Source organism: Lolium rigidum, chromosome 3 (genome assembly GCF_022539505.1).
Source record: "Lolium rigidum isolate FL_2022 chromosome 3, APGP_CSIRO_Lrig_0.1, whole genome shotgun sequence".
Lineage (NCBI taxonomy): Eukaryota > Viridiplantae > Streptophyta > Magnoliopsida > Poales > Poaceae > Lolium > Lolium rigidum.
In genome coordinates this window covers 77226844-77246655 of record NC_061510.1, presented here as the reverse complement: position 1 = coordinate 77246655, position 19812 = coordinate 77226844, and positions in this window count along the sequence as shown.

The following is a 19812-nucleotide window of genomic DNA, read 5'->3' as shown; positions in this document are numbered from 1 at the left end:
AATGATTGCGGTAGGTTGTATTTCAGATGTAAAAGAATGGACCGGGGTCCACAGTTCACTAGTGGTGTCTCTCCAATAAGATAAATAACATGTTGGGTGAACAAATTACGGTTGGGCAATTGACAAATAGAGAGGGCATAACAATGCACATACATATCATGATGACTACTATGAGATTTACTTAGGGCATTACGACAAAGAACATAGACCGCTATCCGGCATGCATCTATGTCTAAAAAGTCCACCTTCGGGTTAGCATCCGCACCCCTTCCGGTATTAAGTTGCAAACAACAGACAATTGCATTAAGTACTGTGCGTAATGTAAACAATACAAATATCCTTAGACAAAGCATTGATGTTTTATCCCTAGTGGCAACAGCACATCCATAACCTTAGGGGTTGCTGTCACTCCCCCAGATTCAATGGAGACATGAACCCACTATCGAGCATAAATACCCCCTCTTGGAGTTACAAGTATCAACTTGGCCAGAGCCTCTACTAGCAACGGAGAGCATGCAAGATCATAAACAACACATATATGATAGATCGATAATCAACTTGACATAGTATTCCATATTCATCGGATCCCAACAAACACAACATGTAGCATTACAAATAGATGATCTTGATCATGATAGGCAGCTCACAAGATCTAAACATGATAGCACAAGAGGAGAATACAACCATCTAGCTACTGCTATGGACCCATAGTCCAAGGATGAACTACTCACGCATCAGTCCGGAGGCGGGCATGGTGATGTAGAGCCCTCCGGTGATGATTCCCCTCTCCGGCAGGGTGCCGGAGGTGATCTTCAGAACCCCCCGAGATGGGGTTGACGGCGGCGTCGTCTCTGGAACTTTTCTCGTATCATGGCTCTCGGTACTAATGTTTTCGCGACGGAAGGATTATATAGGCGAAGGGGCAGAGTCGGGGGACGCTCGAGGGGCCCACCCCATATGGCGGCGCGGCCAGGGGTGGGGCCGCGCCCCCCTATGGTGTGGCCGCCTCGTGGCCCCTCTTCGTCTCCTCTTCGATGTTCTGGAAGGCTCCGTGGAAAATAAGACCGTGGGCTTTTGTTTCGTCCAATTCCGAGAATATTTCCTGTGTAGGATTTCTGAAACCAAAAACAACGAGAAAACGAGAGCTGGCGCTTCGGCATCTTGTTAATAGGTTAGTACCAGAAAATGCATCAAAATGATATAAAGTGTATATAAAACATGTGAGTATTGTCATAAAACTAGCATGGAACATAAGAAATTATAGATACGTTTGAGACGTATCACCTATCGTTGTGGGTGCCAAGACGAAGGCCATAGTGGATGCCTTGTAGTGCTGCAAGGTGCTTCGGAAAAGCTGTACCAGGAAGCATGCCAACTGCTGCGTATAGTTGACACGTCCGTTGGGAACCCCAAGAGGAAGGTGTGATGCGCACACAGCATTAAGTTTCTCTCAGTAAGAAACCAAGGTTATCGAACCAGTAGGAGTCAAGGAACACGTGAAGGTTGTTGGTGGCGGAGTGTAGTGCGGCGCAACACCAGGGATTCCGGCGCCAACGTGGAACCTGCACAACACAATCAAAGTACTTTGCCCCAACGTAACAGTGAGGTTGTCAATCTCACCGGCTTGCTGAAAACAAAGGATTAGATGTATAGTGTGGATGATGATGTTTGTTTGCGAAGAACAGTAAAGAACAGAGTATGCAGTAGATTTTATTTCAGATGTAAAGAATTGGACCAGGGTCCACAGTTCACTAGTGGTGTCTCTCTCATAAGATAAACAGATGTTGGGTGAACAAATTACAGTTGGGAAATTGACAAATAAAGAAGGCATAACAATGTACATTGATGGCGTGTATTTCACACGTTCGTTGGGCAACCCCAAGAGGAAGGTATGATGCGCACAGCAGCAAGTTTTCCCTCAGAAAGAAACCAAGGTTTATCGAACCAGGAGGAGCCAAGAAGCACGTTGAAGGTTGATGGCGGCGGGATGTAGTGCGGCGCAACACCGGAGATTCCGGCGCCAACGTGGAACCTGCACAACACAACCAAAGTACTTTGCCCCAACGAAACGAGTGAGGTTGTCAATCTCACCGGCTTGCTGTAACAAAGGATTAACCGTATTGTGTGGAAGATGATTGTTTGCGAGAGAAAATAGTAAAAACAAGTATTGCAGCAGATTTGTATTTCGAGTATTAAAAGAATGGACCGGGGTCCACGGTTCACTAGAGGTGTCTCTCCCAGTAAGATAAAAGCATGTTGGGTGAACAAATTACGGTCGGGCAATTGACAAATAGAGAGGGCATAACAATGCACATACATGACATGATAAGTATAGTGAGATTTAATTGGGCATTACGACAAAGTACATAGACCGCCATCCAGCTGCATCTATGCCTAAAAAGTCCACCTTCGAGGTTATCGTCCGAACCCCCTCCGGTATTAAGTTGCAAAGCAACGAGACAATTGCATTAAGTATGGTGCGTAATGTAATCAACAACTACATCCTCGGACATAGCGCCAATGTTTTATCCCTAGTGGCAACGAGCACAACACAACCTTAGAACTTTGCATCCTTGTCCCAGGTGTCAATGCGAGGCATGAACCCACTATCGAGCATAAATACTCCCTCTTGGAGTTAAAAGCAAAAACTTGGCCAGAGCCTCTACTAATAACGGAGAGCATGCAAGATCATAAACAACACATATGTAATAACTTGATAATTAACATAACATGGTATTCTCTATCCATCGGATCCCGACAAACACAACATAGAGTATTACGGATAGATGATCTTGATCATGTTAGGCAGCTCACAAGATCCAACAATGAAGCACAATGAGGAGAAGACAACCATCTAGCTACTGCTATGGACCCATAGTCCGGGGGTGAACTACTCACTCATCACTCCGGAGGCGACCATGGCGGTGTAGAGTCCTCCGGGAGATGAATCCCCTCTCCGGCGAGGGTGCCGGAGGAGATCTCCGAATCCCCGAGATGGGATCGGCGGCGGCGGCGTCTCGGTAAGGTTTTCCGTATCGTGGTTTTTCGCCTCGGGGGTTTCGCGACGGAGGCTTTAAGTAGGCGGAAGGGCGAGCGGGGGCCTGACGAGGGGCCCACACCATAGGGCGGCGCGGGCCCCCCCTTGGCCGCGCCGCCATGTGGTGTCGCCACCTCGTGGCCCCACTTCGTATGTTCTTCGGTCTTCTGGAAGCTCCGTGGAAAAATAGGCCCCTGGGTCTTCGTTTCGTCCAATTCCGAGAATATTTCGTTACTAGGATTTATGAAACCAAAAACAGCGAGAAAACGAGAGCTGGCACTTCGGCATCTTGTTAATAGGTTAGTTCCGGAAAATGCACGAATATGACATAAAGTGTGCATAAAACATGTAGGTATCATCAATAATATGGCATAGAACATAAGAAATTATCGATACGTCGGAGACGTATCAAGCATCCCCAAGCTTAGTTCTGCTCGTCCCGAGCGAGGTAAAACGATAACAAAGATAATTTACGAAGTGACATGCCATCATAACCTTGATCATACTATTTGTAAACATATGTAGTGAATGCAGCGATCAAAACAATGGTAATGACATGAGTAAACAAGTGAATCATATAGCAAAGACTTTTTCATGAATAGTACTTCAAGACAAGTATTAATAAGTCTTGCATAAGAGTTAACTCATAAAGCAATAAATCAAAGTAAAGGTATTGAAGCAACACAAAGGAAGATTAAGTTTCAGCGGTTGCTTTCAACTTGTAACATGTTTATCTCATGGATAATAGTCAACATAGAGTAATATAACAAGTACAATATGCAAGTATGTAGGAATCAATGCACAGTTCACACAAGTGTTTGCTTCTTGAGGTGGAGAGAGATAGGTGAACTGACTCAACATAAAAGTAAAAAGAATGGTCCTTCAAAGAGGAAAGCATCGATTGCTATATTTGTGCTAGAGCTTTTATTTTGAAAACATGAAACAATTTTGTCAACGGTAGTAATAAAGCATATGAGTTATGTAAATTATATCTTACAAGTTGCAAGTCTCATGCATAGTATACTAATAGTGCCCGCACCTTGTCCTAATTAGCTTGGACTACCGGATCTTTGCAATGCACATGTTTTGACCAAGTGTCACAATGGGGTACCTCCATGCCGCTCTGTACAAAGGTCTAAGGAGAAAGCTCGTATTTTGGATTTCTCGCTTTTGATTATTCTCAACTTAGACATCCATACCGGGACAACATGGACAACGAGATAATGGTCTCCTCTTTAATGCATAAGCATGTGGCAACAATTATTATTCTCATATGAGATTGAGGATATATGTCCAAAGCTGAAACTTCCACCATGAATCATGGCTTTAGTTAGCGGCCCAATGTTCTTCTCTAACAATATGCATGCTCCAACCATAAAGGTGGTAGATCTCTCTTACTTCGGACAAGACGGACATGCATAGCAACTCACATGATATCCAACAAAGAATAGTTGATGGCGTCCCCGGAAGCATGGTTATCGCACAACAAGCAACTTAATAAGAGATAAAGTGCATAAGTACATATTCAATACCACAATAGTTTTTAAGCTATTTGTCCCATGAGCTATATATTGCAAAGGTGAATGATGGAATTTTAAAGGTAGCACTCAAGCAATTTACTTTGGAATGGCGGATAAATACCATGTAGTAGGTAGGTATGGTGGACACAAATGGCATAGTGGTTGGCTCAAGTATTTTGGATGCATGAGAAGTATTCCCTCTCGATACAAGGTTTAGGCTAGCAAGGTTATTTGAAACAAACACAAGGATGAACGGTACAGCAAAACTCACATAAAAGACATATGGTAAACATTATAAGACTCCATACCGTCTTCCTTGTTGTTCAAAACTCAATACTAGATGTTATCTAGACTCTAGAGAAACCAAATATGCAAACCAAATTAGCAAGCTCTAAGTATTTCTTCATTAATGGGTGCAAAGTATATGATGCAAGAGCTTAAACATGAGCACAACAATTGCCAAGTATCAAATTATCCAAGACATTTTAGAGTTACTACATGTGGCATTTTCCAATTCCAACCATATAACAATTTAACGAAGATGAAACTTCGCCATGAATACTATGAGTAGAGCCTAAGGACATATTTGTCCATATGCTACAGCGGAGCGTGTCTCTCTCCCATAAAGTGAATGCTAGGATCCATTTTATTCAAACAAAACAAAAAACAAAAACAAACCGACGCTCCAAGCAAAGTACATAAGATGTGACGGAATAAAAATATAGTTTCGGGGGAGGAACTCGATAATGTTGTCGATGAAGAAGGGGATGCCTTGGGCATCCCCAAGCTTAAACGCTTGAGTCTTCTTAGAATATGCAGGGGTGAACCACCGGGGCATCCCCAAGCTTAGAGCTTTCACTCTCCTTAATCATATTGCATCATACTCCTCTCTTGATCCTTGAAAACTTCCTCCACACCAAACTCGAATAAACTCATTAGAGGGTTAGTGCATAATAAAAATTCACATGTTCAGAGGTGACACAATCATTCTTAACACTTCTGGACATTGCATAAAGCTACTTGGACATTAGTGGATCAAAGAAATTCATCCAACATAGCAAAAGAGGCAATGCGAAATAAAAGACAGAATCTGTCAAAACAGAACAGTCCGTAAAGATGGATTTTATTAGGCCACCAGACTTGCTCAAACGAAAATGCTCAAATTGAATGAAAGTTGCGTACATATCTGAGGATCATGCTCGTAAATTGGCTTAATTTTCTGAGCTACCTACAGGGAGATAGACCCAGATTCGTGACAGACAAAGAAATGCGGAACTGCTGCAGTAATCCAAATCTAGTACTTACTTTTCTATCAAAGACTTTACTTGGCACAACAAAACATAAAACTAAGATAAGGAGAGGTTGCTACAGTAGTAAACAACTTCCAAGACACAAATATAAAACAAAAATACTGGAGTAAAAACATGGGTTGTCTCCCATAAGCGCTTTTCTTTAACGCCTTTCGGCTAGGCGCGGAAAGTGTATATCAAGTAACATCGAGAGATGAAGCATCAACATCATAATTTGTTCTAATAATAGAATCATAAGGTACCTTCATTCTCTTTCTAGGGAAGTGTTCCATACCTTTCTTGAGAGGAAATTGATATTTAATATTACCTTCTTCATATCAATAGTAGCACCAACGGTTCGAAGAAAAGGTCTTCCCAATATAATGGGGCAAGATGCATTGCATTCAATATCCAAGACAACAAAATCAACGGGGACAAGGTTATTGTTAACCATAATATGAACATTATCAACTCTCCCCAAAGGTTTCTTTTTAGCATTATCGGCGAGATTAACATCCAAATAACAATTCTTCAATGGTGGCAAGTCAAGCATATCATAGACTTTTTTAGGCATAACGAAATACTTGCACCAAGATCACATAAAGCATTACAATCAAAATCCTTGACTCTCATTTTAATGATGGGCTCCCAACCATCCTCTAGCTTTCTAGGAATAGAAGTTTTAAGTTTTAGTTTCTCTTCTCTAGCTTTTATGAGAGCATTTGTAATATGTTTTGTGAAAGCCAAGTTTATAGCGCTAGCATTAGTACTTTTAGCAAGTTTTTGCAAGAACTTTATAACTTCAGAGATGTGGCAATCATCAAAATCTAAATCATTACAATCTAAAGCAATGGGATTATCATCCCCAAGGTTGGAAAAAAATTCAGCAGTTTTATCACAAGCGGTTTAATGAGTTTTAGCGGTTTCGGGTAATTTTGCGCGCTTTGCACTAGGAGTAGAAGCATTGCCAACACCAATTATTTTACCATTAATAGTAGGAGGTGCAGCAACATGTGAATCATTAGCATTGCTAGTGGTGGTAATAGTCCAAACTTTAGCTACATTTTCCTTTTTAGCTAGTTTTTCATTTTCTTCTCTATCCCACCTAGCACGCAGTTCAGCCATTAATCTTATATTCTTATTAATTCTAACTTGGATGGCATTTGCTGTAGTAACAATTTTATTTTCAATATCCCTATTAGTCATAACTTTCGATTTCAAAAGATCAACATCAGAGGCAAGACTATCAACTCTAGAAACAAGAATATCAATTTTATTGAGCTTTTCCTCAACAGATTTGTTAAAAGCAGTTTGTGTACTAATAAATTCTTTAAGCATGGCTTCAAGTCCAGGGGTGTATTCCTATTATTGTTGTAAGAATTCCCATAAGAATTAGCATAACCGTTACCATTATTATAAGGATATGGCCTATAGTTATTACTAGAATTGTTCAGATAAGCATTGTTGTTGAAATTATTATTTTTAATGAAGTTTACATCAACATGTTCTTCTTGGGCAACCAATGAAGCTAACGGAACATTATTAGGATCAACATTAGTCCTATCATTCACAAGCATAGACATAATAGCATCAACCTTATCATTCAAGGAAGAGGATTCTTCAACAGAATTTACCTTCTTACCTTGTGGAGCTCTTTCCGTGTGCCATTCGGAGTAATTAACCATCATATTATCAAGAAGCTTTGTTGCTTCACCAAGAGTGATGGACATAAAGGTACCTCCAGCAGCTGAATCCAATAAATTCCGCGAAGAAAAATTTAGTCCTGCATAGAAGGTTTGGATGATCATCCAAGTAGTCGAGTCCATGGGTTGGGCAATTTTTAACCGAGAGATTTCATTCTTTCCCAAGCTTGAGCAACATGTTCATTATCCAATTGTTTAAAATTCATTATGCTACTCCTCAAAGATATAATTTTAGCAGGGGGATAATATCTACCAATAAAAGCATCCTTGCATTTAGTCCATGAATCAATACTATTCTTAGGCGAGAGATAGCAACCAATCTTTAGCTCTTCCTCTTAATGAGAAAGGGAACAATTTTAATTTTATAATGTCACCATCTACATCTTTATATTTTTGCATTTCACATAGTTCAACAAAATTATTGAGATGGGCAGCGGCATCATCGGAACTAATACCGAGAAAATTGCTCTCGCATAACAAGATTAAGTAAAGCGAGGTTTAATTTCAAAGAATTCTGCTGTAGTAGCAGGTGGAGCAATAGGTGTGCATAAGAAATCATTATTATTTGTGCTAGTGAAGTCACACAACTTAGTATTTTCAGGGTTGGCCATTTTAGCAATAGTAAATAAAGCAAGCTAGATAAAGTAAATGCAAGTAAACTAATTTTTTTGTGTTTTTGATATAGCAAGCAAGACAGTAAATAAAGTAAAACTAGCAACTAATTTTTTTGTGTTTTGATATAATGCAGCAAACAAAGTAGTAAATAAAATAAAGCAAGACAAAAACAAAGTAAAGAGATTGAGAAGTGGAGACTCCCCTTGCGGCGTGTCTTGATCTCCCGGCAACGAGTGCCGGAAAATATGCTTGATGGCGTGTATTTCACACGTTCGTTGGGCAACCCCAAGAGGAAGGTATGATGCGCACAGCAGCAAGTTTTCCCTCGGAAAGAAACCAAGGTTTATCGAACCAGGAGGAGCCAAGAAGCACGTTGAAGGTTGATGGCGGCGGGATGTAGTGCGGCGCAACACCGGAGATTCCGGCGCCAACGTGGAACCTGCACAACACAACCAAAGTACTTTGCCCCAACGAAACAGTGAGGTTGTCAATCTCACCGGCTTGCTGTAACAAAGGATTAACCGTATTGTGTGGAAGATGATTGTTTGCGAGAGAAAATAGTAAAAACAAGTATTGCGGCAGATTTGTATTTCGAGTATTAAAAGAATGGACCGGGGTCCACAGTTCACTAGAGGTGTCTCTCCCATAAGATAAAAGCATGTTGGGTGAACAAATTACAGTCGGGCAATTGACAAATAGAGAGGGCATAACAATGCACATACATGACATGATAAGTATAGTGAGATTTAATTGGGCATTACGACAAAGTACATAGACCGCCATCCAACTGCATCTATGCCTAAAAAGTCCACCTTCAGGTTATCGTCCGAACCCCTCCGGTATTAAGTTGCAAAGCAACGAGACAATTGCATTAAGTATGGTGCGTAATGTAATCAACAACTACATCCTCGGACATAGCGCCAATGTTTTATCCCTAGTGGCAACGAGCACAACACAACCTTAGAACTTTACATCACTCGTCCCGGTGTCAATGCGGGCATGAACCCACTATCGAGCATAAATACTCCCTCTTGGAGTTAAAAGCAAAAACTTGGCCAGAGCCTCTACTAATAACGGAGAGCATGCAAGATCATAAACAACACATATGTAATAACTTGATAATTAACATAACATGGTATTCTCTATCCATCGGATCCCGACAAACACAACATAGAGTATTACGGATAGATGATCTTGATCATGTTAGGCAGCTCACAAGATCCAACAATGAAGCACAATGAGGAGAAGACAACCATCTAGCTACTGCTATGGACCCATAGTCCGGGGGTGAACTACTCACTCATCACTCCGGAGGCGACCATGGCGGTGTAGAGTCCTCCGGGAGATGAATCCCCTCTCCGGCGGGGTGCGGGAGGAGATCTCCGAATCCCCCGAGATGGGATCGGCGGCGGCGGCGTCTCGATAAGGTTTTCCGTATCATGGTTTTTCGCCTCAGGGGTTTCGCGACGGAGGCTTTAAGTAGGCGGAAGGGCAGAGTCGGGGGCCCGACGAGGGGCCCACACCATAGGGCGGCGCGGGCCCCCCTTGGCCGCGCCTCCATGTGGTGTCGCCACCTCGTGGCCCCACTTCGTATGTTCTTCGGTCTTCTGGAAGCTCCGTGGAAAAATAGGCCCCTGGGTCTTCGTTTCGTCCAATTCCGAGAATATTTCGTTACTAGGATTTACGAAACCAAAAACAGCGAGAAAACGAGAGCCGGCACTTCGGCATCTTGTTAATAGGTTAGTTCCAGAAAATGCACGAATATGACATAAAGTATGCATAAAACATGTAGGTATCATCAATAATATGGCATAGAACATAAGAAATTATCGATACGTCGGAGACGTATCATACATACATATATCATGATGAGTACTATGAGATTTAATCAGGGCATTACGACAAAGTACATAGACCGCTATCCAGCATGCATCTATGCCTAAAAATTCCACCTTCAGGTTATCATCCGAACCCCCTCCAGTATTAAGTTGCAAACAACAGACAATTGCATTAAGTATGGTGCGTAATGTAATCAACACAAATATCCTTAGAAAAAGCATCGATGTTTTATCCCTAGTGGCAACAGCACATCCACAACCTTAGAACTTTTCGTCACTCGTCCCGGATTCAATGGAGGCATGAACCCACTATCGAGCATAAATACTCCCTCTTGGAGTCACAAGTATCAACTTGGCCGAGCCTCTACTAGCAACGGAGAGCATGCAAGAACATAAACAACATATATGATAGATTGATAATCAACTTGACATAGTATTCAATATTCATCGGATCCCAACAAACACAACATGTAGCATTACAGATAGATGATCTTGATCATGATAGGCAGCTCACAAGATCTAACATGATAACACAATGAGGAGAAGACAACCATCTAGCTACTGCTATGGACCCATAGTCCAGGGATGAACTACTCACACATCAATCCGGAGGCGATCATGACGATGAAGAGCCCTCCGGGAGATGATTCCCCTCTCCGGTAGGGTGCCGGAGGCGATCTCCTGAATCCCCCGAGATGGGATTGGCGGCGGCGGCGTCTCTGTAAGGTTTTCCGTATCGTGGCTCTCGGTACTGGGGTTTTCGCGACGAAGGCTTTAAGTAGGCGGAAGGGCGGAGTCGGAGGGCTGACAGGGGAGCCACACCATAGGGCGGCGCGGGCCCCCCTTGGCCGCGCGGCCCTATGGTGGCGGCGCCTCGTCGCCCCACTTCGTTTCCCTTTCGGTCTTCTGGAATCTTCGTGGAAAAATAAGACCCTGGGCGTTGATTTCGTCCAATTCCGAGAATATTTCCTTTGTAGGATTTCTGAAACCAAAAACAGCGAGAAAACAACAACTGGCTCTTCAGCATCTCGTCAATAGGTTAGTGCCGGAAAATGCATAATAATGACATAAAGTGTGTATAAAACATGTGAGTATCATCATAAAAGTAGCATGGAACATAAGAAATTATGGATACGTTTGAGACGTATCACCAACGCATCCGAATCTAAGACCCCAGGGGAAGACGTAAGCAGTGACGCCCCCTCCCCCCTCCCCCGAGTCGAATGGCCCGCATATCCAAGGCATGCGGACAACACGTGCCAAGGCATGTGTGTGGCTTCTGATAAAGCTGACTGTCAAACCCGGGAGGCCTGGCGGGCTCCAAGGTACGGTGAAACAAGATACACAACAAGGTAAGGAGGATGAAAGCATAGCCACGCGCCAAGGCCCAAGATGCGGGAGAGAAGCCGGAGCAAGATGAAGAGTATCCAAGGCCATTGTGGTAACCCCTTAAGCTATAAAAGGAGGACCATGGCCTAGCAGAGGAGGGACCTAGGACGATCGCAGAAGGGAGGGAAAAGATTAGTTAGCAGAGAGAGAGAGAGAGAGAGAGGTTCCCGGAGAAGATCTTGTTCTCGGGAACCTCGACATGATCTTGTCATCCATTGTAAATCCCTTGTTCTTCAACACCTAGATCAATACCAATCCGATATGCATCATGTAGGGCTGTTAGAGTGTGTTTGGTAATGGGATGAAATGGAATATAATGGAATTGTTCCATTTCACTGTAATGGAACCGTTCCATTTGTTTGGGACAAAAATATGGAATGGGATGGTTCCGTTTTCTATTTGGTTGAGACCAAAAAATTGAAACAGAATAGCTAAAATTGGGTTCAGCTCACCACTTTCATAGCTAGGGTGAGCATGCCTCCCACATTTACCATCATACTAATAAAAATCTAAGTTGTATTTTGTGTGTAATTTCAACAATAGTATCCATACAAAAGCAACCACAAGTCATCAAAATAGTCCAAATTTAATCATGTCAATATCTAGAGTTCAATTCAAACCATTTGAACCGTGATCAAGTTGGTAAGCATTCATCAAAATGGTCCTAACTCATTGTAGTCCATTCAGTTATGTACTAGTCTCTTTCATACACCGTCCTATAGGATCAAACGAAGAGGGAAGAGATCGTGTGCGTTTGCGTGTTCATCGCACAAGCGAAGAGGGTAGAGATCTGGATGTTCGTTGGTCACCCCTATACCGAACACATAAAGGGGATATGTTGTATCCCTGATTCCGAGTTTTCAATCTCGACACCCACGAAAGTAGGCCCCACTGATCAGTGGCGATAGCCAGGAAAGGGTAGACCACACATGACAAGAGTAGGCAATGGATGGCCATGATAGTGTGACGGGATGGATGGGACGCAAGTGGCATGAGAAGCCTTCATTTCCTCCAAGAATATATTTTTTAGATATGAATATGTAGAGTATAATTGCATAAACCGTGGAATATGTGCGGAATATTGATCTGCGGATGCGCCGAATGGGGTCCTCCTCCCTCGCGCCCGCGCGCCCCCTATCCTCCGCTTCGCTGAAGCAATTTCTTAACTGGGCCTTGTTCGCGGCCCAATTATTTGCCAGCCACTTGTTCCTCGCGGGATGTTTCCTTTGTTCCATTTAGTTCAAGGCCTGGTTCCTTCGTTCCCGGGCCGCGTTTCCGCGCCTTCGGGCTGTTGGTGCTAACAATTGTGGCGGATCGGTATATAAACTGGTGCGATTTCCTCTAAACTTCCGAGGTGGGACTATTTTCCTTCGCTCGTACCGGTTCGTTCGATGGTTTTGCGGGATGTTTCGCTCTGACCGTTGACCTGATTGATGGGACCAGACCCCGCGCGCTCGGGATGCTTATGCGTTGACTGCTGGACCGTACGCGTGGCAGGAATAAATAGAACGAAAGAAATGGAACAAAACAAGACTGGACATTGTTCCAATGTCCATGAACAAGTAAGATGTAAGAACTAGAACTAGTAATTGTTCCCACATTGGAAAAAAAAGGTGACGTGGCCTTTTCAGATGAAGACCATCCCGCACAGATCAGAGGAACAAAACTTTACATAGAAGATGTGCAGCAATAATTTCAGGAAATAATTCAATGGATTACTGAAAAGTATAATTGCAGGAAAATGCGAAAAATAAATAAAAATATGGTAAATAAATGTCCAGGATCTTCCTGTTCTTCATCCTTACTGCTATGTCCAGGATCTCTCAACATTTTGGCGAAACCTGTGAATTAAAGAAAAATAATTTGAAGTCAAATGGAGAAGTTAAAAAATGGGATAATTTTGCTAATAAACAATTATTAGAAGAAATCTGGAATTAGAAGAAAATTCACTGATTACTTGTACACCCTCAACTATATATAGTTTGGAAAAAAAAGGAAAATAAAATGGAATCATGATAAAAATAAATGTCCGTCACATAGTACAGTAGCATTTTAACACAGTATACATAAGCATAGCGTTACGGGGTATGAACAAAAAAGAAAGAGGGAGATAAAGAAATCATACATTCATTGAGATGAAATCCTTGATCCTCTTGCTTTGTTTTGCTAAGTTGTACTGATTAGTAACAAGTTGGAATAGCAGTTTCCTTTTGATAGTAGGTAAGTCTTCCTTTAAATGAGAGAGAAAATGTATTATAAAAAATGCAGTTTAAAAATGTGTGAATTAGTACTAGAAAAGAATGCAGTTTAAAAATGTATTAATAGTATTCTGGAAAATCTTTACTAACACTTGAGAATGAAGGCACTTCGAAACCATTATATGTCAGCATGAAGATCAGGATGAAGAAACCCGAATCATATCTGTGGATCATATCTATGAATTAGCTTGAGAAACATTGGAATTCTTACTTTAAAGTGGAATTAAAAGAAACATTGGAATTATAAAAATGTAATTAAAAGAAGAAAAGATTAGAAAATTAAGAAACATTGGAATTCTTACTTGAAGTTTTGTTTGGGTACAAACACAAATCTCACTTTAAAGTGGGAAATGTTAGAATTGGGACAATGTGGGTAAGCAAACACGAACAGTTTTTTCAAGTTATCCACAACTGCTTCCATTGCAGGTATTAAGTTATCTGCATTTTGAGCTGGAATGAGGACATGAAAGTACTTGTCCATAAAATTAGCAGTAACAAGGAACCACTGCTTGTTTATAGGACAAGGTATGTGTACCTAGAAAAACAAAAGGAAACATATAAGAACACCACTTCAGTGCATGATTACAACAAAACCCAAGCGTTTCAGTCCCAAAATAAGTTAGGATAGGCTAAAACATATAAGAACAAATGGAAACATATAAAAACATTTGATAATGAAGGCACTTCAAAAATTGTTTTTCTTATCTGTACTCACCAGAGCAGCATGCTCAAGTCTGAAACCGACCACTGCTTCTGTTAGTAATTTTTTATAAAGCTCGTAATCAAGTTCTGGATCCATTAGTAGTTCCTATGAGGACATGCAGAAAAGAATTAAATGAATTAAATGTGGAATGCTTGAAGTATTCTGCCATGAAAAATGCTAGAATAGGATATGATTTGGGTGAAGCAAAAGATGAAAGAAACAGCAAACTTACTGTAGTTTCAGTAGATGTGATATGCTTCAAGCAAGCAATTTTTCACCGCATTTATCTTTCATCTTTTGATCATTGAGAATCATTTTGATGAATGCATTCATAACATAATTGTTTACATATCCTCCATTGGACATACACAATGCTAAAGTTCTTTCATCAGCCCATCTTTCTCCAATTTGGAAAATTCTAGAGCTGAAAGATAGAAGAAATAATGGTTGAGCAATGAGCACAATTAGGAAAGAATGAATGTAAGCCATGAATCATATATTAGTGTATTAGTACATGGAAGAAATACCTGAAAACAATGTTCTTGATGTTTTAAGTTAATAAGTTAAAAAGTTCATCTTCAAGAGCCGTAGAGAAGACAATCTATTTATCTGAATTCAATACTGTAGAAGCAGGCTGAAAAGAAACATTGTTCGACATATTCCAAAAATTTGAATGATGCCCAGAAGATGTTGCTTTCATATTCTCTGATGACGGAGCCGCTAAATCCATTTTGGTCTCATCAAAATAAACAACTTGAGATGTGTATGCATTGTCAATTTCAACATGTTTCAAAGATTGAGGCCTAAATTCGGGTTCCTTAAAAGCTAAGCCATGAGTGTTCCTACTGAAGTCGACACTTGTGTTTCCAGTAAGCATATCATCAGTGTTTTCCCTCTGACAAGATAAAGGATATGCAGTTCTTACAGAACACATATTTCTTTGCCCCATGTTTTCATTTAACCATTGTATAGATTTGCTTGTATTTTGATAATCTGCATAAACATATTGGCGACCTATTAAGTCAACTACATTGTTGAAACTATAAGTAAGCAAACATAGTCTTTATCAATTTGGCAGAATGTACTGACCTTCCAGGTTCTTCAATGGAGGGAATGCATTAACATGCGTGTTCTTCTGAACGCTGGTTGCAGAAGGTTGAGGAAAAACTACTGATGGCTCATATGTTGACTTGTTGAAACTGAGATATTGGTTTGGAGCTGTTGTTTTCCCAGTGTACATATTGGAATCATCCCTGACCATCATTAAAGCAACTGGAGTGGCTGGTGACTGTTCAATCTCGAACTCTTCGCCAAAACTCCAACTTGGGAATTCACTGCCATTGTTTGCAGTGTGTTGTGGTAATGAGCATCCAGCAAGCATCTCATTTAAAGAAACTGGATGAATACGAGCGCTGAATCTCTTCACAGTATTTCCTTCCAATCCTTCATGCTCAAAATTATGAGAAACAACATCTGCAAAAGTCATTACAAATTCAAAAAGTAATTATAGTAGGGTAAAAATGAAAAAATACATGTTGAAAAAAAACAAACAGAATTCCCAACCCTTTGTAAATTATAAAAGGGAAGGAAACTGGATGAACTAACCTGTATTGTTTTTATGTAGATGATGATCAAACCAACCAGAGAAATCAATTCTCTCCTCCTTTCTGGGGGCTTCTTCGCTGATTGATCCAGGCATGATAAAATTGCAAGCATCTGTGGAAAAAAAGTATAACACCATCAGCCAGAAGTGTTAAAAAAAAAGCAGAAAGTAAAAAGACAACAACGAAGAAAAAATAGCACAGACCTAGAATAGACATTGGTTGGTATCCATCATCATAGTTTGAGATGTCGAGCTTTGTAACTAGTAACTTTGCAAGATATTCATCAACATTTTCCATGGTCAGAAGGCCACTTTCTTGCTGGATTTCTCTTTCTTTCAAGTTCTGAAGTAGTTCATGGAAAATTTCTGTTGTGGATATTAGCTCTTGCTTTGACAACTCAGGAATTATAACTTCGGGAAGAGGAGGGAATGAAGTTTCCAAGTAATGGTAAATCATTTCCTTAATCATTTCTTGGGTTGATGTTACTGGATCCTGCGCAACAACAATTTCTTTGCAGACACCTTGATCTTTCATTTCTGCTGGACTAAGGGAAGAAGCATCTAGCAAATCCTTGAATTGAATGCTACCTGGATTGAAATTCAGTGCAGGAACTACTGTTACATCATTGCAGATAGCTCGCAATACTCCATCAACACAGTTTGAAATTCTTTGTCGTAGTGTTGCTTAATATGGTTGCATGCAAATTGCTTGAAAGCATGTTAAGTTTCTTCTTTACCTTCAATAGATAGAAACAAAAACAAAAAAGGAAGGTTGAATAATCGTTCAAACATTTGTCAAGTAAAGCAAGAAAAAATGATATCTGAATTTAAGAACTTACTTTTCTTTGCTCATCCTCATTATTTGTGTTCTCTATGAAGTTGACAACATCCTTAGGCATAACATATGACAGCTTGCATTTCTGGTAAATATTAGCAAAGGGTGTCGAACAATGATGTTTCATCTAGAAAAAAAAACACGAGATATTTGTCATACATACATTATATTAAAGCAACAGAAAAATAATACAAAAACATACAGTTCAGTAATGAGGGAACTTGTTTATCTTACTGGAAGTTTCCCAAAGGTTGAATCATCCTTACAATCTAGAATAGAATATAGTTTGATGGCATTATCTATCCACAAAGGAAGGCGGGGTATTGTATTTTGAAAATCAATTTCAAGAACCATGAGGAACTCGAAATAAGTGATCTACATAAAAAGGAATTTGTTAGTAAGAAATTTTAATAATGGTTATGTAATAAAATGAAATAAAGGAATTTCTTGTTCCACTAAAACAGTAAAAAAGATTAAGAATCAAGATAAAAATTCTGAAAAACAGAAAGAAGAAGAAAGCATTTACATACCACTGGAATTAACCCACAACCAACACAACTTCCACTATAAGAGTTGAGCTGGAACTTGTTGACGGATAGCAGAATCCATTGCAAAATGTATGAGCACCAATCATATTCTCTGATCTCATCTTCATGCGCAATAGCAGTGTAATGAAGAGAACTAGGAAGAGTCTGATTTGTGGGACAGAGAAGAAGACAATTTGCAAGTAGTGCAAATGACTTTATGAAGGCAGATCCTGTAATTCCATTTCCTATTAATTCTGCTAACTCAAATATAGAAGGGCTGCACTCCTTCCCATGAATTTCCAAGTTAACTTGCCTCACAATTTCAGGTGACGAGGTGAAAGATATCGGTCTAGTACCAATAGGAAGACCGATAATTACTTGAACACTTTCTCTTGTTAATTTGAATGAGAACCCATTAGGTAACTCGATGCAGCCAGTGGTTGTGTTTATGTACATTGCTAACCAATTGTAAACATCACTTGGGAAAACAGAGCATGCTAATTGAAGTAATGTACCGAACCCAATATTTTGAATAATCGCTTTTTGCTCAGATGTCAACTTTTTGATAACATCAAAGAGCAACTTAAGATGGTTTGACACCTATACAGACATTAAAAAAAAACAAAAACATACCAATGTTAGACCAAATGTCGTCATACAAAACAATGGTTTATGAAGAACAAAAACTGCACAACAATCGTTTACTGACATGCACATAAACACATGTGCTCAGTGGTTTGAAGAAAAAAATCAGTAAATGAAGAAAATAAGAAGAATTTGTTGAATGAAAGAACAAGGACAGTCTGTATAATTCAGAAAATAACTTAAAAAGGACATGAATGATATAATCATTTATTTGTCAATTGCAAACATAAAATCCTGTTCACTTACCTCATATTTCCCCTTTGTCTGTCGTTGTCTTTTTCTACCTAGTGATTCATCCATCTAAATAAAAAATAGCACAGAGTAGAAAATTAATTACCTAGAACTGCAAATTGCAAAAATATAGAAAGATGGACAGTTTAGCATGTGAAGAAAACATGTGGTAAACACCTACGCTTGCAGAACCTACTGTTGCAATCGAAAAACTAACCTTGAAGCAGAGATTCGAGATGAATTATGCTGCAGAACAGAGTCGAAGAAAAACACTAGGTTGCAGATCTGGGTAAAAAGAAAAAGTTACAGTTCCTTAGTATGGAATGGATTAGAAATACGAGGTTCTTATCCAAAGCAAAGGGGGTGGGGGCGGGGGTGGGCGGGGGGGGGGGGGGCGAGGAGGGGAACCTGGGACTAACGAAGAATGTTGTCGCCACGGATGAAATCATCGAATCGTTTGGAACACTGCGGAAATGAGCGGCGGAGAAGATCGGTGGAGAAGAAGAGATAAGGGAAGATGACTAGTGCCACCTTTGGACATGGTCGATTAGTTTCTTTATGTCTCTTGCATGTGTGCCCCACCATGGGCATATCTGGCATTACATTAACATATATGACTTGTCCGAACTAAAAGGAAAAAGAAATACGCACAGAAAAAAAAAGATAGAGGATATCGGGGGAGGGTTCGACAATGGATCCTGCGGCGGCGAAGTCGGTGGAAGCGCCGCCCGATCCTCCCCTCGGATCAAAACCTCCCCCAAAATCAAACAATATACCAGTAGGCGAAGGTGCAGCTCGTGATGAGAACATCCAACATGATAGTCAAGTGCTGCAACAACCTCCGAAAATTGGATCTCGCTCAGCAAAGGTAAATTCCAAAAATAAAAGTAAATCCCCATTGGAAGAGATAACCATCGCCACTGATTCTCTTGGAAATTAACTTCTTGCTTGTTTGTTATTCTTTGTTATTATGTGAAGTTATTCACGTAAAGTTATTACCCACGATATGCAAATTGCAAAAATCTGGATCAGGTACCGAAGAAAACTCAAACTAAACCAAGAAAATCCTCTAGTGGCACACAGGAGAAACAAATCATTCTCTCAAACTTGAAGAAGGTAAAAGATGAAGAAACCATGCATGTAGAAGTAGTTTAAAAAAAAGAGATACAACTACTTATTTTCTTCATATCCAGGTTGTAAATGAAGGAATACAACTGAGAGATAACATACTTTCTTCCAAGGATAACAAGGTAATGAGGTGGAACAGAAAAAAAGGTGACAAAGAGATGAATTGGGCTTCAGAATTGGTTTATCTCACAAATTTAGCACAATATGCAGGATGTAGAGAAAGAGACGCAGGACAAAAATCAATAAAAAATGATGACCTTCTAGATCAATTTGATCAGTTTGTTGTTCATGCCGAGATGGAAAAAAGGAAGAAGGTACAATTAACGAAGTTTTATTTTTCTGGAATTGTAATTCCAAGAGAAACATCTACAAAAAAGTTATTAATACATGTTTTACCTACTGTAGGTTGCCTTAGAATTGCAGTCTCCACATGTTCTTAAGGATGCATGCAATCAGATTGTGCCTTTCGAAGATGGAAAATTGTTGGAGCC